Here is a 24,060-nt window from a genome sequence, read left to right as displayed (position 1 = left end):
ATTGGCAGGACATTAACAGTATCTCCATCTCCCCTGCTTTTACCTATGGGATATTATAGGGTGTCTTTAGCACTGAACCAAGCAGATGTTTATGCAAGTTTGAAGAGGTGATTTTTGAGGATCCTTGCAAAAAAGGTTCCCATCAAATACCAGGGATTAAGCTCACTGGCTCAGAAAGCCCTTTCTAGTCCTATAGTCCTGATTATTATTTTAAACTACTTTTGAAAAATGTTGGTTTGACAGAGTTGAAGCTTGAAGTCTGTTTATCCAGATTGTGTACACAATACAGCAAGGTTCCCCTGTGTCAGGTGTGGGCAAAATATGGCCCACCAGCTGTATCCGGCCTGCGAGGCCATTCTATCTGGCCCGCGGGGCCCTAAAAATTTAGAACATTAATATTGATCTGTCCTTGGTTCCTGTAAAAATGACAGAAAACAGGGGCAGTAGGACCTAGGGGAAGCCCAGCAGGCTCCTGCAACAGTAGGGCCCACCCAGCCCCGCCCCCTGCAGCTGGAAGCCTCAAAAGGGGCTTCTGGCCTGGGTCCATGTGACTACACAGTACTGGAAGCTCAGGTAAGGGGGTTGGGGGGAGGGCAAGGAAGGAGCCCAGGGAAAAGCAGCCCCTCCCCCGCCCCATGGCCCACACTCCCTGCTGCAGCTGTTCACAGCCCATGCAGGGCTGTCCTGAGCAGGCACAGGCAGCCCCACATGGGCTGCAAGCAGCTGCAGCGCGGGGGACAGGCCACAGGGTGGGCGAGGGGCCACTTTTCCCCACACTCAGCTCTAGCTCATTACCTGCTGCGGAGCAGGAGGTTGGGGCTGCACACTGCCCCACACCTGTACCATGGGGCTGGGAGCACTGGGAGTGAGCGGGAGCATGGGGCCCATACCAGTGTCCTGGGGTCATCAGCAGTGGGGCCCAGAGCAGGGCGGCAGGGGTACAGGGTCCCAGCCGGTAAGGGCACTATGGAGCTGGGTCAGCTTCCCCCTCTCCCTGCTGGTGCAGCCCAGCCTGGCTCCACAGACCTCTGCCAGCCTGTGCCCCGCTCTGGGCCCCACTGGTGCTGGTCCTGGGACAATCGTCCCAAGACACTGGGACATTGGTCCCAAGGTGGTGACCAGGAGAAGGGGCACCTGTCAAGGGGCGGGGCGCCTGTCAAGGGGCGGGGCTACCCATGTGGCCCTCAGCAGCTTGAAAAAACTGGGTAAGTGCTCTCTGCCCAAAATAATTGCCCCCCCCTGCCCTAAGTTATCTGCTATTGTCTTTCAACCCTGACCTGCAGAGCATACTTCAGTCTCCATGTTTGCCATGTCTACTGAGGCTGCCAGTATAGTTTAAAGTATGATTACATATTCTGTTATGAGTACACACATCTACAAGTAACTAAACTAACTACATCAATTCACCCAATCCAGGGTGGCCTTAAATGTGACATCCAAAAGCTTGCCTATGTTTATATCAGTGGTGCTCAACCTTGTGGGCTAGATGAATGGTGCAGGGCCAGTCCATGGGCCAGATTGGACCCTTCTCACCATCCTGATCACTCCCATGTGATGCCCTACCTAGGGCCACACTTTTCACGCCATGGGGCTCCCCAGTGTCTGTAAATTTGGTAGGAGGGGATTGGCACTTAGCTGCCACCACTCCCCTGCTGCCAAATTTTCAGATCTGTGGGAGCCCCACAGATTGCATGATGTGGCCCTGCAGGCTGGATCTGGCCTAGGCATCAAGGTTGAGCACCTCAGTTGGGCCAATAAGAGATATCACCCAGAAGAAGTCTTGCTTTTTGCACATCTCCTGGACCATTTAACAAAAGAGGTTAAAACCTCTTTAACAATTTATTTGCCTCCATCTTTTTGAGCAGGAACCGGAGCATCCCCCCCACCAGGATCCCTGACGGACCCAAGGGAGGCACTACCAGGCCCAGGGTCAGTGAGGACCTCGTCAGGGAACTTCTGGTGGAACTAGATGTGTTCAAATCAGCAGGTCCTGATGATCTCCACCCCAGAGTGCTGAGGGAATTAGCAGAGGTCATTGCGGGACCCCTGGCACAGCTTTACAAGCATTCACGGTGCTCTGGTGAGGTGCCAGAGGACTGGAAAAGGGCCAATGTGGTCCCAATTTTCAAAAAAGGGAAGAAGAATGACCCAGGAAACTACAGGCCCATTAGTCTTACCTCAGTCCTGGGGAAGGTCTTTGAGAAAATTATCCAGGAGCATATCTGTGAGGGACCAGCAAGGGAGATCATGCTTAGGAGCAACCAACACGTGTTCATTAGAGACAGGTCCTGTCAGACCAACCTAGTGACCAGGTCACAAAATTCTTGGACACAAGTGTCACGGTGTACGTAGTCTTTCTGGACTTCACCCCATTCTCATTAAAAAATTAGGCGACTGTGGCGTCAATGCCTACATAGTCAGTTAGGTCGTAAATTGGCTAGAGGGCCGCACCCAGAGAGTGGTGGTGGATGGGTCATTTTCGACCTGGAGGGATGTGGGCAGTGACGTCCCCCAGGGATTGGTCCTCGGTCCCGCACTGTTCAACATCTTCAGCGACTTGGACAAGGGGGTGAAAAGCACCTTGTTCAAATTCGCAGATGACACTAAGATGTGGGGAGAAGTGGGCACATTAGAAGGGAGGAATAGGCTGCAACTAGATCTAGACAGGTTATAGGGGTGGGCGGATGAGAACAGGATGGGTTTCAATACTGACAAGTGCAAGGTGTTGCACCTAGGGAGGAAGAACCAGCAGCAGACCTACAGGCTGCGAACTCCCTTCTAGTCAGCACAGAGGCAGAAAAAGATCTTGGTGTCATTATTGATTCCAAAATGAACCCGGGCCGCCAATGTGGGCACGCAGTCAGGAAAGCTAACCACACTTTGTCATGCATCCACAGATGCATCACGAGCAGGTCCAAGGAGGTGATCCTCCCCCTCTACGTGATACTGGTCAGACCGCATTTGGAGTACTGTGTCCAGTTCTGGGTGCTGCACTTCAGGAGGGATGTGGACAGCATGGAAACGGTCCAGAGGAGGGCCACACACATGATTGGGGGCAGCAAGGCAGGCCCAACGAGTGGAGGCTACAGGACCTGAACCTGTTCAGCCTCCGCAAGAGAAGGCTGAGAGGGGATCTGGTGGCTATCTACAAACTGGCCAAGGGGGACCAGCAGGTTATGGGAGAGTCCGTGTTCCCCCAAGCACTACTGGGAATAACAAGGATAAGTTGACAGAGAGTAGATTCAGGCTAGATATCAGGAGGCACTATTTCACAGTCAGGGCAGCTAGGATCTGGAACCAACTTCCAAGGGAAGAGGTGCTCGCTCCTACCCGGGGGTCTTCAAAAGGAGGTCATTTGACCCCAGCATTCTTTCCTGCCCATGGCATTTAGTCAATTTAGGATGATTGGTTACCTCCTTAGTGGCATAAATTTTTGCTTCAGTGCACACATGCATGCAGTGTTTAGGTTACCACTGTAGCCAGATTATTAGATGTGTGCGAAGCAGGCCCTATTTGATTCAGATATGGCCCAAATAAGGGACACTGATTTGATTTGTTGATTCGGACCACTGTCCCTGATTTGATTCAGCTAAATCCAAATCTGAAGATTCGATCCTGAGTTGGAGAATCAGCGATTCGGACATAGACACAGCTTTAACAATTTTTTCTACATACCTCGAGGTAGCAGGTGCAGCTCGTGATTGCTGTGATGTTGGTGTGCATGGAGCATCCCGCAGGAGTGGGCGGGGGGGGGTGCTCCACATGCCTGTCAGTGAACCCAGAAGTGGACTGGAAGTACTTCCAGTCCACTTCCAGGTCTGCTGAGGAGTTTGCTAGGGACCCCCTGCTCCTCCCTGGCTCAGCGATTGGCTACAGGGGGACCTCAGTTGTCCCCCCCCGGCAGACCCAGGAGGCACCAGTTGCCAAGCCGGGAAGGCACGGGGGAGAGGGGCCCAGCGGGCTCCCTGGTGTACCTGGAAGTAGACCAGAAGTGCTCCATGCTTCTGTGGGATGCTCCATCCACCCCAGCATCCCAGCACTCATGAGCCCCTGTTACCTAGAGGTACGTAGAAAAAACATTTAAAATTGTCTCTATGTCCAAATCTCTGAATCTTTCCAAATCTCTCTGAATCGATTTGGAGGGTTGTGATTCGATTCAGAGAGATTAAAGGGTCTTCTGATTCAATTCAGATTCAGAGATTCAGCCACCGAACCAGGACAAATCTCCATCGAATCAAATCACGGACTGAAGCTTTGCACAGCCCTACAGATTATGTGCTCTTTTGAAAGCCAAATTAATAAAGTTATTTAAAAGGCAGATAAAAAGTAATAGGATTTTTTAGGATTGTTTTAGTGCCAGGGTTGCAATGAATCAAAGGCCTCTAGAAACAGCACATGCCACAATTTGTTATGTTCCATTTGAAAACTTTAATTTGTTCTGAAAAGAGAAAGCAGCACTTCTGCCTCTGCAGTGTAGATGCTTTAAGGCTAGTGGTTTTGTTATCAGTTTAAGGATAACAATAGGGTGTCCTCACAAAAATAAAAAAGGAGTGCCTTCTTTTGTAGACAAAGATGAAATAGGCAGTTCCCCAAAACTTGCTAAAATGTTTCTGAGTGTAAAAGACTTAATAGATATTTGATCATCCCAAACTCCAAATACACATACAGTAGAATCCAATAAAAAAATATTCTTAAAACTTTTTCCTTGGGTTTCTTTTAAGTAGAGAGATGTCTACTTTTTGCAAGGTGGACCCAGCTATTAATCTAATCCAAATCATTACAGCAGGGACTTGAGATAGTAAGAATTTCCCCTTTGTTGTGGGCTTTTTGGAGGCATTAAGCTTGCATTCCTGTGAAGTCCCTCCAAGTGACAGCCCCCTGGCATTAAATTAATTCCCTCTCTCTGACTTCAGTGACTGAAGTTTAGATTACTACCTGCAGTACATACCATTTCAGATACTGCTTTTTTATTTTAAAAAAGAGACAAACAAAGACTCCTTATTAAAGCTAGTGAGCTGCTCTACCAGAGACTGAAGTGAGGTAAGGTTGTGTACTGAGTAACAAAGCCATACAATGAACACTTTGTGCTGGCAGGTGCACTTTAATCCATATTTAGTTTAGGCATGAGTGTTGGCAAAACCTACTTGGCCTTCACAGTGCATATGAGCCATTTTGATTATGTCTTATGATGCTCTGCTTTAAATAGGATAAAATAATAGTGGGTGGATTTGCCAGTGATCCTGCTGTTTTTCACATCAGTGGTGAATGATGGGATTAGGGGAAATGTTTTATAATAGTGTATTGACAGAGCGGGTAGTTTACTGAGGACACACTAAGGCTCATAGTAAGTGCCCCAACTTCTCCAATAGGGTCATTTGGTTAAGATTTCGTTTTTCCCATCATTTGAGTTTATATAGCCTTCCCATATAACAGTGGGAACTTTTTGTGTTGGCATTACAAAGGGAGATTCAGCTTGTTCAAAAGTTTGTAAATGACATTTTTTTCCTAAAGCATTGGTTGAAATAGACTGAAAAACATGTAGCTTTTACAAAGTGCTTTACCTTATCAGTGTCTTTGTAAAGTTTTCCTTGTTTGCTGTCTAAATTGTACATAATTCTCAATGCTATGTATGGAAGTTAGGTACAGTCTATACATTTTTATAGGTTACTCACACAATAGAAATATTCTTCTTTGGGTAGTAAATAATATCTTGAAATCTGTTTAGATAAGTAATGGTTTAAAGCAGACAAGGTTCCTTGGGTGAATTTGATATCTTTTATTAGACCAACCTAAATAGTTGGAGAATAGTTATTAAGCAAGCTTTCGGGTTCAAAAACCCTTCGTCAGGCTAAGGAAGTTTCAGCAGTTGGTGTGTGCTCTTCCTGGATGGAATGACTAAATGGAATGGTTTAAAGCAGGGGTTTTCAACCTTTTTAAAGAAGTGTACCCCTGAGGGTGGTGGCAGCCAGGCAGGCGGTGGGGCTTGCACACGGCCACTGCCACCAACCACCCCACACCACCACCACTGGCACCCACTTCCCCACGACCAGTCACACTTACGGCTCTGCAGGCTGCTGACTGGCCTTGCACCTAACCAATCACGCACCACCCATCAGTAGCCCATGGAGCCACATGTGTGACTGGCTGTAGGAAAGTGGTGTGCAGGGTGATGGGTGGCAACAGCCACATGCGAGCTTCTCCCCACCCCCCATATCCAGCTGGCCAGTTGGTGCCTGTGCACCCCGTAGAGGGGTGCTGCTGCCCTTGTCCCCCCCCCCCCCCCCCCCGGCCCTGCTCCTAGGAGGCAGTGTTGCAGGATGGTGGGTGGCAGAACTCCATCCACACCTGCCCATGCATACGCCCTAGGACCTTTCTAAGTACCCCTGGGGTATGCGTAAACCTGGGTGACCAGGAAGCCAAGGCTGCAATCGAACTCTATTGAGCTTCACATATCAAGGATAATAAAAAGTCCCTTTTCAGATATGTAGGGAGTCAGTAAAATGCAAGGGTAACATTGGATGTGTTCTTTTAAACCAAAATGGGACAACTGACAACCGACACCCAAGGAAAAGCCAACCTGCTTAATGGATATTTTGCATCGGTCTTTCATCAACCCAAAGCGACTGCCCTGCCTGGCATGATGTAGGACATGGTGAAGTACCTGAAGACTGGAAGAAGGCCAATGTGGTACCCATCTTCAAGAAAGGGTAGAAAGTAGATCCCAGGAATTACAGGCCAATCAACTTGACCTCAATCCCTGGTAAGATTCTTGAGAAAATTATCAAAGAGACCCTTCTTGATAAACTGGCTGATGGCAACATCCTGAGGGACAGCCAGCACGGGTTTGCTGCGGGTAGGTCTTGCCTGACCAATCTCATCTCCTTCTATGGCCAGGTGACATATCACCTGGACAAGGGAGAAGAGATTGACATCATATATCTGGACTTTAAAAAAGCCTTTGATCTGGTGTCCTATGATCTCCTCATGGAAAAATTGGGCAACTGTGGCCTTGGCTATACCACAGTCCGATGGCTGAGAAATTGGCTCCGAGGTTGGACCCAGAGAGTAGTAGTTGATGGAAGCGAATCATTATGGCACTCCATGACCAGTGGTGTCCCACAAGGCTCTGTCCTTGGACTGGTTCTCTTTAACATCTTTATCAACAATGTGGACATTGGTGTCAGAAGCACACTGGCCAAGTTCACCGATGACACTAAATTTTGGGGCATAGCGTCCACACCTGAGGATAGGCTAATGATCCAGGCTGACTTGGATAAGCTTAGTGACTGGGCACATAAACTTGATGACATTCAATACCAAAAAATGCAAGGTACTCCACCTTGGGGAAAAAAACCCGCAGCACGCTTATAGGCTCTGCAGTGCTATGCTCACTAGCACCCCAGCTAAAAGAGACTTGGGGGTCATGATTGACCACAAAATGAACATTAGCCACCAATGTGATGTCGCAGCTGGTGAACCAAACCAAACTCTGGCTTGCATCCATAGATGCTTCTCAAGTAAATCTCAGGATGTCATCCTCCCACTGTACTCGGCCTTGGTGAGGTACTGGAGTACTGCATCCAATTCTTTGCTCCACAATTCAAGAAGGATGTCAAGAATCTTGAGAGAGTCCAGAGGAGAGCCATGCACATGATCAGAGAGCAGGAGAATAGGCCTTATGAAGAGGAGCTGAGAGAGGACTCTTCAGCCTGGAAAAGCACAGGCTCAGGAGTGACCTGGTGGCTGCCTATAAGTACGTTAGGGGTGTGCATCAGGATCTGGGGGAACATCTGTTCACCAGAGTGCCTCAAGGGATAACAAGGACCAATGGTCATAAACTCCTCTATGACCGTTTTAGACTGGACGTAAGGAAAAACTTCTTTACTGTCCAAACCCCCTAGGCCTGGAATAGACTCCCTCCAGAAGTGGTGCAAGCACCTACTCTGGACTCATTCAAAAACATTTGGATGCTTATCTTGCTGGGATCCTTTGACCCTAGCTGACTTTCTGCCCCTGGGGCAGGGGGCTGGACTTGATGATCTTCAAGGTCCCTTCCAGCCCTAATGTCTATGAAATCTGTGAAATAAAAGTGGCCTAAAATAGGCTTTTCTATTTACAAAAATAGCATTATTTTAAAATCCAGTATCTCAGACCCTTCCAGGACAGAGCAAGTACCACACAAAATCCACTGGGAATGTTCCATTTTAGAACTTATACAGCTATTATGCAGAGGCATTATGAGGGATTCTGGTGCCTTGGGCAGGAGGGAAAGGGGTGCACTGGTGTGCTGTACGGGAAGAAGGGAAAGGCTGCCTAATGCTGGAGCACTCACTTGTTCTTTTCTGCAATCTTACTTTAGTAGTATCAGTAGATGGATGTTGCAAACAGTTATATAGGTAGTACTTATTTATTTTTGCTTTCCTTATCCAGGATGAGAGTCTTCCTTCTGGGATAGCTTTACAATGCAAAAGTTTGCAGGCATCCAACATCTTCCTTCTCATGGAGTAGCAGTACCCACCATAGCTTGTTATGCCTTGCTGAGGGATATATGTTATGGCCTGGTGATTAGTGCACTTTGCTGCAAGTGGAAGAGGCATGTTCCCATCCCTTTTGGCCAAGGGAGGTCTAGAATGTGTGTATCCTTCTTCTAGGGTAATGCCCTAGCCACCTGGGGGGTTGAATCAAAAGATAGGAAGACTCTCCTCTTTTGTTTCACTACTGGCACATATACATGTATCTGGGTAATTCTGTTCTGCCACAGATGCAAAGAGAAGCCAAACTAAGTGCCAATAATTGTATATATACCACTCAGGCATAAAAAAGCAAAATGGGACATAGTAGGGCTGTGGAAAACACCATAGTTTTGTTGCCCTGAGGGGTCAGGCCAATGCTCAGGATCTCAATATTGCGCTGTTAGACAGAAGGGCGTGGTATACAATTGCACATGCACACATAAAATCAATTAAGCGCACACACTCACTAGGTGTATACACCCCTACTAGGCATACACACTCGCACTAGCAACTCAGATACACACACATCCAAAATAACCAATCTAGGTTCCTGCACACCTATCACCAATTTAAGCCCATACATGCTACACACACCAAATGTAGACAGAATCAGTTATCAGTTACCAACACCTGCACATCCAATACACACATCTGGATTACTAATTCATATACCACACACATACAATGATATCTACATATGTATATATGTGCGTATTCACTAATTCACACACATACCACCCACCTACACATACACACAGGTGAGTTCCTAAGTTGGGTGTTGTGATGTGTATGTATGTATGTATGTATGTATGTGCTTGGTGTACTTGGGATACCTGGGGAAAGGTTAAGGTAAGAAAGTAGAAGTGTAGGGAGTGAAAGTTGCTGGGAGTGAAAGTCACCGGGACCGGGATTAGAACCAGTAGACTAGAGGGGCCTGGGCTGAAGAACTGAGACTCGGGGGGAACTTTAGGTTAATTGATCTTAATTGATTAAAAGACAACGCCCAAAGCCTGCAGAACAGGGGAGGGATGCTGGCACAGAATCTGGCACTGGAGCCAGGGCTATGGGGGAGCTGAAAGGGTAGGTGGGGAGAGGGAAAATAGGACTAAGGGAAAGTGTGGGTGTTAAAGAGAGGCTCTGGGTGTGGGGAGCCAGAGGATGGCTCCGGGGCAGCTAGAGAAGCTGCAGGGAGTGGCAGTAGGTGCTGGGAGCTGGAGAAAGGCTCCATCTGCTGGAGAAAACTGCAGGACAGCCACAAGGAGCTGGGAAGCTGCGGAGGGGGAGGCGGGGAGAGGACTAGAGGGGAAGCCTGAAAACAGAGACGGACAGCAGAAAATCACAGGAAAAGTGGCAGGAGAGACTGAAAGGCAGCAGAGCAGCAGGGAAAGTAGAAAAAGGCAGCAGAAAGTCACAGGGGAAAAAGCAGTAGGAGCAGGGGGAGAGCAGAAAATCACAGGAAAAGCAGCAGGAGAGACTGAAAGGCGGCAGGGGCAGCGGGAAAGCAGAGAAAGGCTGCAGAAAGTCACAGGGAAAAGACAGCAGATGGCAGAGGACACTAGATAGAGACTTGACATATAAAATGGAAACTTGACATTACTTTGGTTCACTTACAAACACAGGCCTAAACCATACACTATCCATATGAAACAATAAAAATCAATATGAAAATGATAATAATACAATATACAACAGTAAAAATCAATACAAACCTAATAATTATACAATATAAAACAGTGAATATCCAAAACCAAAAACTTGCTACCAAAATAAAAATGTTAAAGCTTATCCTAAGTCTGAACTTGCTTATGCTTGTCTATAGGGAATAGAGAGGGAGAGAAAGAAAAGCCAGAAATAATTGGGGAAGGGAATGCATATATATCGTGTGTGTGTGTGTGTGTTCACTGTTTCGACTACATTCGACATTTCACCCAAAGGCTATAATGGGGAATCATGAAAATGCTTAAAACATTCTCATTTGTTGCCTGATTCAGATGCAAATTGCAGGGATGGTAGTCCCTTCTGAGGGCACAAAGCTTGCCAAGTTTCAAGGAGATAGGTGCAATGGTTTCTCAGAAACTGCACCACAAACTCTTGAAAGAAAAATTGCTGGCAGCAACAGTCTGCTGTCATCCGGCGCACAGATCCAGGGGCTCGCACCCCCAGGAGGGCTGTGGGGCTATGACAGACTCCTCCTGTGGATGCAGCCCCTGGATCTGTACCCCAGATGAGAGGAGGCTCAGGCTGTGGCACTAGCAATCTTGTCCAGTGCTGGGCACATGGCCATGGCCATGGCCCAGGGCCAGTGGCGGTCCCAGGTGGGAGAGGCATCCTGAGCCTCCTCTCAGCTGGGTCACAGATACGGACCTTGCACCCCCAGAAGGGCTGCCAGGCTGTGCTGGACTCCTCCCGGGGGTGCGGGCCCCTGGATCTGAGCTGGATGACAGGAGGCTGTTGCTGGTGCTGCTGCACCCAGTACCAGGGAAGACACATGCTGCCACTGGCCCCAGGCAGCAGCAGCAGCCTCCTGTCATCTGGGTGCAGATCTGAGGACCTGCACCTCCAGGAAGGCTGCGAGACTGTACTGGACTCCTCCCAGGGGTGCAGGCCTCCTGATCTGTGCCAGATAACAGAAAGCTGCCACCTGGGACCAGTGCTGGGTTCAGCCCACACCCAGCACCAGGCTCCATGGAGCTCAGCCCAGTGGCGGGAGGTGGAGCGCAGCCCCAGTTCTGCCCACCTCTTGCCGCTGGATTGTACTCTGATCAGCTCTGCCAGCCCCACAGAGTGCAGCCCAGCAATGCGAGGCAGGAAGAGCCAAGGCTGTGCTCCACCTGCCACTGCCAGGCTGAGCTCCATGGGGTTGGCAGAGCCAATCAGAGTGCAGCCCAGTGGCAGGAGGTGGGCAGAGCCAAGGCCACAGGCCCTGCTGGGCTGAGCTGCATGGGGCTGTGGAGCAACTGGGAGCACAGTCCTGGCTCTCTCCTGCCTCCTACCACCAGGCTGCTTCAAAACGGGAAAAGTTTTGAAATTTTCAAAATGTTTCGAGGGCCCTCATTTCATTTCAAAACTCTTTTGATGCTTTTTGTTTCATTTCAGTTTCACTGTTTCAAGCTCGAAACATGTCAAAACAGCTTTGAAATGAAACACTTGGCGAAATTTCACACAGCCCTAGGATATGGACCAATTTCCCCTAGTATGCCTGCTGGAAATTCATGGTGCTGGTGGCTGAGGGCCATCTAGTAGTAAAACCCTGTCTTCAGGAAATAGTGGATATGGAAGAGTCCATTTCAAGGGTTATGGTCACTGTACATCACTCTTTGTGGCTGGTTTACATGTCAACTAAAGATTATGGACTTACCTTTTGAGGTGTGCAACCTCTTCTCAGATTAAAAAAAATGAAGCTCTGTCTTCCCTCAAGTGTTCCTGAGGAACATTCAACTCACCTGTAATGTATGCCCCTGCCCCAAACCAGAGACTGTGCAAGTCACGGTAAGACAGCAAGTTTGGGAGCCATGCCTCAAAATGAACCATCCTGAGCTGCTAAGGGATGATACAAGTCATGGAGAAAACTTTCTCCCTTACTGGTTTGACTCTTCAGTCAGCTCCCACAAAACAATCTATTTGATCACATCATCAAGTGGAAAAGATCACTGGACCTCAATCTTCTTTGTCCTCTTTGCCCTTTGGGGACACAGTGGAACTGTGTCCCCAAAGGGGACCCATGAAGGGTCACCTCCTTCATGTTTGAGAAGTTATAACAATAGGCAAGCAAATGTTTAACACTGTGGGACTGGCATACCTGGTATAGTTCTATTCTATTTCCCATTCCACTCCACCTCCAATCATTTTCAGGTGCCCCTCATGTGTCTGTATACTCTGAAAAGGTAAAGCCTCTTCTATAGCTCAGCACTAAAGAGGAAGTGCCCTTACAGCATCAGGAAAAAATTCTGTTCCCAATACTTCCTCATTCCTAAAAAATTAAATTGTTGAGTTATCTCTCTGGCTTTCTCTGTTCCTGAATCCCAGAGATTGGTAGGCTGCTCTAAACTTACAATAGTGTAAGAGGGATGTTGAAGCCATGATGGTCCAGAAAATATACAAGAGGCAAGCATTTCTTAGGGTGGTATCTTTGATTGGATCAACTATCCAGGATGGAGCAAATCCCTGCCTCTCTTATACTTAGAAGGCATTTACATCCATGTGGCCATACAATATCAGCTATTCATTCTCCAGGCCATAGGCATTCAGCATTCTCTAGCCACATCAAGGGAAGCTTCTTGAAATGTCCTTTCTGTCTAGCTGAAATATTCACGTAGTTCCATTATTACACTATTGGAGTGTGTAACAGAGTCTGGGCCTCTCTGTTCCTTTAAGAGAAAAGTAGCCCAGCAGGGGAGCACTGCAGGCCAGGGAGGGCACAGCAGCTACTGGCCACCATGGCAACCGGGCAACGAGGCTGATTAGAAGGCCAGGTTAGTCTGCTGACCAGAAACGGGTAGGGCCCTGGGAGGCATTTAAGCCCAGGGCCTGAGCTAGCACCTTAAGTCTAGCTCTGCAAGCTGCAGAGGTAGGTGCTTAAGAGCTCCTGCCCAGGAGACTACCAGGGGATGCTAGATGGATTGCTAATCTGCCTGTGAAGCCCCAGTGAGGCTCAGGTTGCTCACAAGGATAACCCAGGGTTGGGAAGTATGCTGGCACATGAGGTGAGGGAAGGTTTTCCCTCTTAAAGGGGCAGAGAGCTGCTTCCCCTTTTATGTTTATATTATAGCCCGGGGGCTTATTGTTTGTGTTGCAGTTTGGAACCAGTGGTTTGGGTTGGGACTGTAGGGGTAGTATACGGAAGTCCCATTAGTGCCCTAGGGGGCAGCACAGTTGCCTTGAGCCCTGCCAGGGGCAGGCTCAAGGCCCAAGCAGAGGTTGAGCCCAAAGCGGAGGTTGAGCCTGAAGCAGGGAATGTAGAGCCACAGAGGCACATAGGAGTTAGGGGCCGGGTGCCTGAGAGGGGTGTAGCCATACAGGGGCCAGGGGCCTGGTGCCTGAGAGTGCTAGATCAGAGCTGGTACCACACAAAACCAGGTCCAATACAGTGGGCCTGGGCTAGAAGGTCTAGCTAAGAGGAAAGAGGTGGTGGGCAAGGAGACTAAATCTCCAAGAGGTGAACACCATCACAGTAACGCCTGCAAGGCTTGGGGTGTGGTGTAGAGAAGGAATGGAGCCATTCAATTAGCCATAAGACTGTAGGTACCCTGCAGCATCACACCCATAGAGAGGCCCAGCACCCATGGGCAGCCTTAATATTATTTCACCAAGGCATGGTGGGCAAGACAGAAGGGAAAACACCCTAGAGACAGAGTGGGGCATGGTTGCGGAGCTACCAGGAGGCATCATGGCCACCCCTGGGACCCCAATGTAGTGTCTCACAGTCTTTAATGTAATGTTACAAAACTCTGTTGTAGTGGGAAACCAGTACACACAGACAGGAAACTGATGCATGTAGAAGCTAAATCACCTGCCCTATATCACATAAATGTCTGTGGTGCAGCATGGAATTGAACCTAGATGTCCAGAATCTCAGAACAACACTTTGACACTTCTGTACAAGATGGCAGCAGCATTTGTACTTCCAGTGTAAGTCTTTACTGTGTGAACTAAGGGAGTAACACCTATATTAGGCTTGTATGAAAACAGGCCTCTGGAATGGGGAAAAGCCACATTCACCTAGAGTGAATCACATGTTTGGTCTGCCTGCAAGGGATTGCTTGTCCAGAAGAGCTGATGTCTAAGCTTCACTTTTTAATGGTCTCTTGATTTAGGTAACAAGTACATTTGAAACAGGTACTGTAACAGGTTCAGGTCAACTACCTCCACACACAGTCCCTTGGCGTCTTTTTGCAAGCTCACAGCCACTGTTTATTGTCTGTACTGGCCTGGGCAAACTCCCTCCTGGAGGGAGTCAATCAATGTAAGAACTTTGCATTGTGCTCACACACAACACATGGTCTCTTCCAAAACCACTTGGCGTGCCTGGATTAGGGTCCACCATGACCAATCCACACTCCCACCTTCTCTCAATCTACTCTTGCCATGTACACAGCTGCTGATACATTCACAGTTTCTAAACAACCCCCAGGAGAAAGGCACTCTGTGCTAACCCATCAGCTCTCTCCATATCTCAGTCTCTGGCTCTTGGCTCTCAAGTGTCCAGTTTTCAGGCTGTCAATCTCATAGCCCTTTGCTGCTTGCCTCAGCTCTCACACCCCTCTGGTTCCTTCCCCTCCTGGGAAGTCTTTCCCCCAGGAGCTGTCTTAACTTCCTGTGGGCTAGCTCATTATTTGGATGAGCTGGCCCAGTCCTCCTAGGCAGCCTGTAATCAGGTTTCACTGCCTGCAGGTGGCCTGTAGTTAATATCAGCCTGCAGATTGCTCCCACTTTCCTTCAGCTGGCAGTCTGCTGCACTGCTACAGGTACCTTCAGGTCTGAAGCTCTGCCACTTAAACTGAAGTAGTTATTTCACTAAAATGGCAACTTCATTAAACTCTAGAACAAGACATAGACATTGTCATACTGTAAGTAACACTAGTATCTGATAGTATTGCTGGTGGTGATGCCACAAATCAACCCATGACATGTACATACAAAACCCCAGACCAGTTTAGGAAAAGAAATGTAATTTTCAAGTGTTAACATTTTCTAGAAGAGAAAATTTAAAAGCATAAGTTAAAAACATGTAAAAAAAAAAAAACCCATTTCAATAACCATTTAAGTAAAAAAATTTAAAAGTTGGCCTTTCAAGTAGTAATTAGTTATTCCAAAGAGATAGCCAGTAGTAATAACCGAAAGACCTGGCCCCAAGATGATCATTCACATATCCATTTTACATTGGAAGGGTTGACAGTGCACACTGAAAGAAAACCTGATCCTTTAAATAATATAATACTTATTTTATTGAAAGCTTAAAAAGAGAAAAGTCCATGATTTCAACACTCACATATATTTAAACAATCTATTGGCCTTTTAGAAAAGAGCTCAAGAATGCCATAAATTATATATACTGTGGCTTTCAACAACAAATATATAGTGTTCAAGTTTATACAAAGATGTTGGCAGATCTTGTAGTAGGAATTCCTGCAAAAAAATCTGTTTGCCAGATGAAGTTCCCTGAGACACAGAATTTCATTGATAAGGTATGTCACATTTACAACCAGCTGGTTTCTTGTCCAATACATAAGTCTTTAATTTTTCCATCTGTGGTACGTAGCAGGGGGAGAGATCATAACTGCTGAGAAGCCCAAAATGAAATAAAGACTCAGATACGGCAAGAATGAGTTCCAGGGTACTGGATGCAGTTTCTAGGAGGCCAATTTCTGCCAATTCTGTTTTCCCAGGGAAGAACTGTTTTGTTATATTTTTGTATGATATCAGCATTTCCCTAAAGAGTAACCACTGTTACAGTGGGTACCAATTCCTGCTCTGTGATAGATGAGGTATTTTTAATACCTTAACTTACAGCTTGTCAGTCCAGGAAATCAAAATCAGTCTTGTTCTAGCACTACTGTATTCATACCATTATCAGCCAATTCAAAAAGTAATTGCTTGATGAACTTTGAAGGTAACTAATAATTTCTCATTGGTGTAGAAAACCAAAAGATTAGGGATAGAATAAAATTTTTTTGAAGGAAATAAGAAAAATACTGGAAAATTTGTTGGGCAAATCTCTCATCTGCATAATAGAAACTGCTGCTAACCTGACTGATAATGATACAACTGCACAGGACCCAGGAAGGAAATCTAATTGTTTTCTTTATCTTACTCATTGAAAATAACCAAGTATTTTATCCTAATATCCTTATTTAAAACCTCTAATGTGATGTTGCAAACTAGAAGCATGGACCCAGTATGCCTGTGTTGGATCAGGAGTGCTTAGCTAATAAACCATAAGTGTGACTCAGAAAAAGAGTGCATGTCAGCTTAGTTAAAAATTAAAGTGGGCTGTAGTAGGTATACAGCTTGTAACAGCCTGTAATTCATTTAAATTCCTTTTGAAGATGTGCCTAGATGTCTCCAAAAGTTTTAAAGTGGGGAATATATTTTATAATTAGGGACCACCATAATCTGGTCATCAGGTGATTTCAGGGGAAAGCCTGAAATTTAGCATTTCCCCTGAAGCTCCAGAAAACTGATTTACCTGGAAATGGCCTGAAACTACAGGGGAGAGGGCAGGCAGGGAAAAAAGGTGTTTAAAAAAAACAAAAAACAAAAAACCCTGCCTGAAGCACAGAGAAGAATGGCAGCAGAGCTCTGGAAATACTGTAGAAGCCCTATGCATTTCCAAGGACAACAGGCTATCAAACACAAAGATATCAAAGGCAAAGTAAATAAATAAAACCTAAGAAAATATCCTGAGTGGAAGAATGGAGTAGCTAAAAAGCCATCAGAGCTGAAGGTCTCTGGAAATACAGAGGTCAACTGGAGAAGGTTTAAACAACAGGAGAAAATACAGAAGAGCTTGTGACTACAGGCAGTCCTCCGACTTATGACACAATTGGTTCCTGAAAACTGTCTCTTGAGTCAAAACGTTGCAACTTGGAACCGATTTTCTCATAGGAATAATGTTATAAATGGGGGGTTGGTTCCTGAACCAGGGTCCAATACTCTATTTTCACCAAAAATACCCCAGAATTTTGTACTCAATCAATTACAGATGAGTAATATAGCTACATCAATGTATTTATATTGTAAACAGCAATCTTATTGATTTGGAAGGACCTCTTTGAGGTGACTTTGCTGGAATTTTTGAAGGGCTCTTGATTGGACTTTTTGAAGGGCTCTTGGCTGGCATCTTCTCAGGAGTTTTGGTGACAGGTTTTTCTGGAGTCTTATCTGCTTTCTTAAAGAAAGTGTCCAAGGAAGTTTGGACAGACGTTCTCCAGGGAGATGGGTGACGCAGTGAACTTGTTTGCTGGCATGGCATGGTGTCAGATCAAGCATTGTAAAGTCAAAACTGACGTCAGAAAGTCAAAACAGGGTGTCAATTTATAAACGTCGTAAGTGCCATTTGTTGTAACTCAAAACGTCTGAAGTTGAGGACTGCCTGTAATCTAAAACTAAAGAGCAAGTCTACCTGGCAGCTTTAGGAGATTGAGTTCTGATAAGGGACTAGAATCACTGAATGGTGACTGGGATATGATTTAGGGAGAGAGAGAAAGAGAGACGTTCAGGGAGAGAGAGAAAGAGAGAGACTGCTTGCAAGGCCAAAGCTGAAAAGAAAACCTCAGGCAGTAGAAGAAAAACAAGCAGGCTTTCAGGATTACAATACTGATCTGATCCCTACTAAGGAAGTACTAAACGTATATGTAAAGAAATGGACAAAGCTAGTGTTTGAAATACAACCAGAAGAAAAAAAGTACCCAGTCTTCATTGAAAAATATACCAAGCCCTTGGTAACCTCAAGAGGGTACGGTCTTTGGAGGATGAGTGAAATGAACCACTTGAGGAAAAGTTTGAGGTGGGGGAAATAGGAAAGCTCTTAACAGACCAGAGGCCAGAGCTGATAAACAATTCCATGATTCACACTGCAGGGAAGGTTCCCTTGAACCTAAGACAGAGAATAGATAGGCTCATTGAAGAGACTTATGACTAGAACCAACAGATTAGGTATACCTACAGATCATTGGAGGGGAAAAGCAAGGAACCTCTTAAGATGTGTAGACCCAAAATAATTAAATGAAGGTGTAGAAAAGGAATGTTTTCTGTTACCTACAAGAGGAGAAATACTGGAGACGGAGACGATGCCATGGAATATTTTCCTCCACTTAGTGCTTCTGCAGGGTTCTGGCAAGTGTCCTTAGGAACAGCAGAGCACAAGTCTGTGCACATTCAGCCCTTCCTTTGGGACAAAACATTTCTTTTGCCATTTGGGTGATCCAAGTCTTTCACTAGAAAATAACATATATAACAGACTGTAGAGCAAGGGTACTAAAATTATTTACATAGGGTGTGGTCACACAAATACTTAGAGCCCTTTCAAAAGGGGACCATTTCAAAAGGGCAGAAGCCGGTACGTTACGTTATGTGGGAAGGAGCTAAGAACAGTCCATTGTAGCAAAACAGCTCCAACTTTAACATGTTTTCATCCAAAATTAAGGTTGGAGCAGGTTTGCTACATTTGAGTCACTCTCAGCTCATTCACACAACAATTGGAACATACCCGCTTCCCCTTTTGAAAGAACTCCAAGCATTGGTGTGTCCACACCCACAGATAATGTCCTAATCTGGAAATAACAGTAGAGGAGCATGACCAGAGATAGCTTTGGAAATAGCCAGGGTAGCTAGGCTAAGGGTAAACAAACAAAATGCTGACAAACCCAAGAAAAAAGTTAACAGAATAAGGTGTACAGGTGTGCACATTACCAACACAGCAGACATAGAAGGGTAAAAAGGGATGAAGTAGGTAAGGAAGCTTGTGTCTAGTTTAGTTGCTTGAACTAATAACCCAAGAGTACTACTATGCAAAGATGTCCACTGACTATAGGACACAAATCATAACAAATCCAAGAAACTAAAGGACGAGCACAAAACTAAGCTATACATGGATGTCTCCAAAAAGCATATTGGCATGGACCTGGTCAAAACCAAGGACAAATGACTTGTGTGTTACAGCTCAAGACAAAAAATGAGGGTCAAAATGCTCAAACATAAGGACATGTTATCCTAGTGTAAAAAAAAGTAATCATGTTTATAACTATATTTTCAGCAACAAAGTGCAATTTGTAAATTGAATACAAACCTGGGAGAGGTTTGGTGGCTGAAGGCACATTCTCTAGAGATCGCCAAAATGCAATGGAGCAAAGTTCAGAACTAAATTATAACATAGCCATCTGATTTTTAAAAATAATATATGATCACAGACAAAATATGAGCTGTGATTACTAGCACTATTGCTAAGGATGATTACACAGCAGAAATTAATTCAGGCTGTTAATACAGGGTGGCTGGGAAAGCACATAGCCAATTCCTATTATCCTATTGAAAAGGAAAGTGCTCGGTGCTAGATAGAATTTTGTTTAAGGCACTGGAAGATGAGCCCTAAGGCAGTACAGAAAAAGTATATTAGAAAACATCTAAGAAAAAGGCCAGAGATCATTTATATTGGCTGCACATAGATAGCAGTATTGACGGAAGCAGATAAACCTTATCATGTATACCAAAAATTCAGTACAAGTCAACAAAAGTGTATACATTGGTGGCACTGAAAAACTGGTTCCTTAAATCATAGTAGACATAGATTTTTTTTATATTTACTGAAATGTATTTATCCTGACCTATTAGTCTCACTTCTCTGAGGTATCATTGGTAAGTACTACATTGTTAATTAGATGCTTATGGATATCTAATCTATTCCTACTACACATGGTATGCCTGTTGTTACAACTTACACAGCATGAATGAACAGCAGTTTGCAACGGACTTGGCACAGGGTACCTCAGAGACTATTGAACATTTTGTAGCTAATAGGTTGTTTATGTGCATCTCTGTGTGTGTATATGTAATGTAATGCAATATAATTCTGCTTTTTGTTAATAGCTGCTATTGTTAGGTTTAGCTGGGGAAGAAAGATATGGGGAACCATATCCTTAAGAAGCTGATAGGAATCATTTGGAAGTGGTGGCTGTGTTGTGCAGAGACTCATGTTACATAATACTGACCAATAAGAGCTCAGATATCAAATGAAGCAAGCTTTGGCTCTGAGTGATTACTGACTAACACAGAGAGGAGTTGGGACCCTCTGCTTCTAAAGTCCTTTACCCTCAGCTTGAGGGAGCTCTGAGCTGCACTCTGCTGAGAAACCTGCAAGTGTGGAAGTCCGAGGAAGTAAATCAGATGGTGCTGAATGCAGGGAAGCAGCAAACCCTGGAAGATCAAGTGTTCCACATTTGAGTCACCTGTCAGGCAGTTTGCATGGCTTGTCTCGTCAGGTTGATGATTGAGAGGGTGCCTTTTTCCTGACATGTGAATACTCCCTCCCTCTTCAGGTACTTACTACTGGACACTCACAGCATTTCCAGATACAAGGTATTGTACAATACAATATTGAACAATATAATTAATATTCTTAGGTTATTGTACAAGACAATGAAACCCAGATACTTTGTAGGGTTAGGTTCCTTACTCCATCTACCCCTTGTAAAGATGAAGGTTTATGAACCAGTTGGAAGCTGCAGAAAACAGCTCTATGGCTTGATCTTCACTCAGCAATTAACTGCAAATTGCAGATATGAACAAGCTAGGCTCTACGGTGTTAGAATCCAGGGAAATAGAAGTTGCATTGGTTGCTTCTAGGCAAATCAATACACCTTTTACCTTGCATTCATTTAACACGGTCCCAAATTGAAGCAACGTTGGCATCAGCATCCTCTTTTGCAAAACAAAACATCCTATGTTTACTTGAACTAAAGCAGTGTGGGACTATATGCTGGCAGCAGTATACACTGGCTGCCTACTGTGACATCTTCTTCTGTGCAATCAAATTCAGTCATACTAAGTCATGGAAGTAAATATTTTACATGAAAGACTGCCTTTTCTGAATGCACTGCTTGATATCTTTCCACTATTTAAACCATTTGATTCTTCCATTGCTGAAAGTTGTGTGCTTCAATGCCATCAGCCCTAAGATGTTGGATTCCCTTTGTACAGTTTGCTGAACCCTGAAGGGGGGCAGGGGTACATTTTTCCCCCTGTACAAATTCAGAGAGACTGAGATCCCCTGGCAGAGGCCACACTGTGAATTCCCATCATTTTTTAAAGTGTGCCACACATTCTGCTAACTGCACTGTGCAGATAGCTAACCATGCCTTGGAAACCCTCAGGGTACAGGACTGGCACACTGCCCCTGAGGGGTAGACAATATTTTAAATTGCTATCACTATTTAAAATTCTAGATTGTTTTATACAGTTGTATGAGTGCAGTGGGAGATCTAGAAATCAGAGAGGCAGTTTCTTTTCAGCTCAAAGTCCTCTTAGGATGCACACAAACATAGCATTTGAGGCAGGACAAATTGTCACAGGGTTTGAAACCGATAAAAAAAAATGCAGTACCAGCGCAGACCAATGAACTGCCTCCAAATGCTATTCAGTGGGCGTGTTGACACAAGACACTTTACCATGAATAGACTAATCAACTGCACAGTAAAGCATCACTGTCTACATGTGTGCACCATTTACTGGACAGTAAATTAATCTACTGTGCAGTTAGCTACTACCTGTCAATACAGGTAGTAAACTAACTGTGTAGTATCAAAGAAACAGAAAATTAGGGTTGGAAGGGACCTCAGGAGGTCATCTAGTCCAGTCTTGCTGCCCTGCTCCACCCTCCCACATGAGCTGCAGAGACAGCTCCTGCCTGTGCCAGTCTGGCAAAGCTACAGCCCCATGCCTGTTGTGGGAGCACAAATCTGTTGGGGGGAACATGCCCTCCATACTCCACACACTGTGGGGATGGGGCCTGGGGGTGGGGAGCAGCAGGTTGGGAGTGAGGGACAACAGTAGGACTGAGGGTTGTGGGTCTGTGCATTGGGAGTGAAGGGTACTGGCAGAGCCAGAGGGTTTTCAGTCAGGAGTGAAGGGTATTGGCAGAGCTGGTGGTGTGAGGGGTTGTAGGTTGGGACTGAGGGACACCAGCAAGACTGGGGGGCTGTGAGTCAGGAGTGAGGGGCACTGGCAATTTGCAGTGTGCAAATTGCACAATGATTAATGTAACTTGGGAGTAATGGAGGGCAACATGTTGATATTGCTGTTAATGTTTTCCTGTTGATTTTGATTTCTGTCTTTAAAATTAGGACTATTAAGCTGCTTTAACTTGTAGTGTGTAATAAGTATTTTGAGAACAAAATACTTATGTGTTTTCTACTTAAGTTATTTACTGGGTTGGGACTGGCCATCAATCTTTACAAATGGGTCCTGGTACAAAAAAGGTTGAGAACCACTGATCTAGTTCAACCCCTTGCTCAAAGCAGGACCAGCCCCAACTAGATCATCCCATCCAAGGCTTTGTCTAGTCAGGTCTTTAAAAACCTCCAAGGATGGAGATTCCATAACCTCTCTGGGTAACCTGTTCCAGTGTTTTACTACCTTTCTAGTGAGAATGTTTTTCCTAACCTAAAGTTCCCTTGCTGCAACTTGAGACCATTGTTCCTTGTTCTGCCATCAGCTACCACTGAGAACAGTCTAGCTCCATCCTCTTTGGAAGCACCCTTCAGGTAGCTGAAGGCTGCTATTAAATACCCTAGATCAGTGACTCCCAAACTCTGACAGATTGCACACCACCAGTTTAAAATGATACAACCTTAAGTACCACCAGCAATTTTTTCAATTCAACCTTAAGTACCACCAGCAAAGTTTTGTCCCACAGAGCAACCAAGGAGGGCTGGCCAGGAGTTGTTCTGCTTCTGGGGGAGCTAGCTCCCCAGATAGTTTAGTCCTTGGCATAGACCCCCATAGAAAAGTCAAACCTGACTAAGGTAACCACCTGTACTTAAAACAAATGTGAAAGGATAAAAAAAATACTTAAATAGACTTTACCATTCGGTGCATGGAATGTGGGAGGGTGCCATCTTTGAACATGGTGACAGTCACTCTTTGGTGACTGGAATCTCCTTTTCTAAGTGTAGTACAAGGGTAAACTCAGTGTCTAACCCAGTGTTTTCAAGGTCAAACAATAAAGATGTTTCCAGTGCCATAGTGACAAAAGAAAGTAGGTTCCCAAGTTTCACATCCATGTAATGGAAAAAATTGGTACCACATATTGCCCTACCAAAATAATTATTGAGTTTGTCATATATCATGGGGAAACTCCTTTACCTGCTCGTTTGAAAAAAAGAAAACTTTATACTCAGCGCTATAGATAACTTTGACCATGAAGACAGTTCTACAATCAGTAGCATGCACAGTTCCCATGACACAGTGAGTGTTCTGTTTCAGATGTAGCCTGGCCCGAGTGAAGTTCCATTAAAGCCAAAAAATTCTATAACCGATGTGGCTAGAAGTGGAACCCATTTAATGAATAAGATGCAGTGCCATAAAATTTGAGATTACAGGCGAGCACCTACTGAACCTTGCCTACCTGCAGATTTCCGGGCTGATGATTCTATTATCAACTTTGTGTTCAAAGTTGAACTACAAGCAAAATCAAAGTTTGTTCTCTCCTTGGTGAAGAATGGGATTCTAGGTGAAAGCTCATGAGCCACACCCACTCCTGCATGGGCTGGATGTCGTGCTTTATTATTAAGAGCAAAAATGCCACTGATGCATATTGGTCTCCTGCCAGTAATTCCAAAACCTGTTACAGATTATGCAATGGATTATACAGCCCTTAAAAACCTTCAAAGTGTTTGCTCTCAACTGAATCAGACAACCCTACCTGTCTTTTGTGATGAGGGAGTAGTCCATATAATCACAGCTATAATAATGAGTAACCCATCAGAGTTTACAGATGTTCCAATGATGGGAAATTTTCATTGCACTAAAGTTGTCATGCTCATTATTGGGAAGT

General features: G+C 45.3%; 1 protein-coding gene across 1 annotated transcript in view; it reads left to right on the top strand.

Moving 5' to 3' along the window:
- Positions 1-20,563, top strand: part of TNFRSF19 (TNF receptor superfamily member 19) — a 122,985-nt gene extending 102,422 nt beyond the window's left edge. Inside the window, exon 11 of the transcript XR_003092579.1 lies at positions 20,546-20,563. The gene's annotated coding sequence lies outside the window, so the exon portion shown is untranslated. The remainder of the gene's footprint in view (positions 1-20,545) is intronic.
- The last annotated feature ends 3,497 nt before the right edge of the window (positions 20,564-24,060 follow it).

Source organism: Alligator sinensis, unplaced genomic scaffold, assembly GCF_000455745.1.
Source record: "Alligator sinensis unplaced genomic scaffold, ASM45574v1 scaffold777_1, whole genome shotgun sequence".
In the NCBI taxonomy this organism is placed as follows: Eukaryota; Metazoa; Chordata; order Crocodylia; family Alligatoridae; genus Alligator; species Alligator sinensis.
The sequence above is the reverse complement of the archived record's forward strand: the minus strand, read 5'-3'. Positions and strand labels throughout refer to the sequence as shown.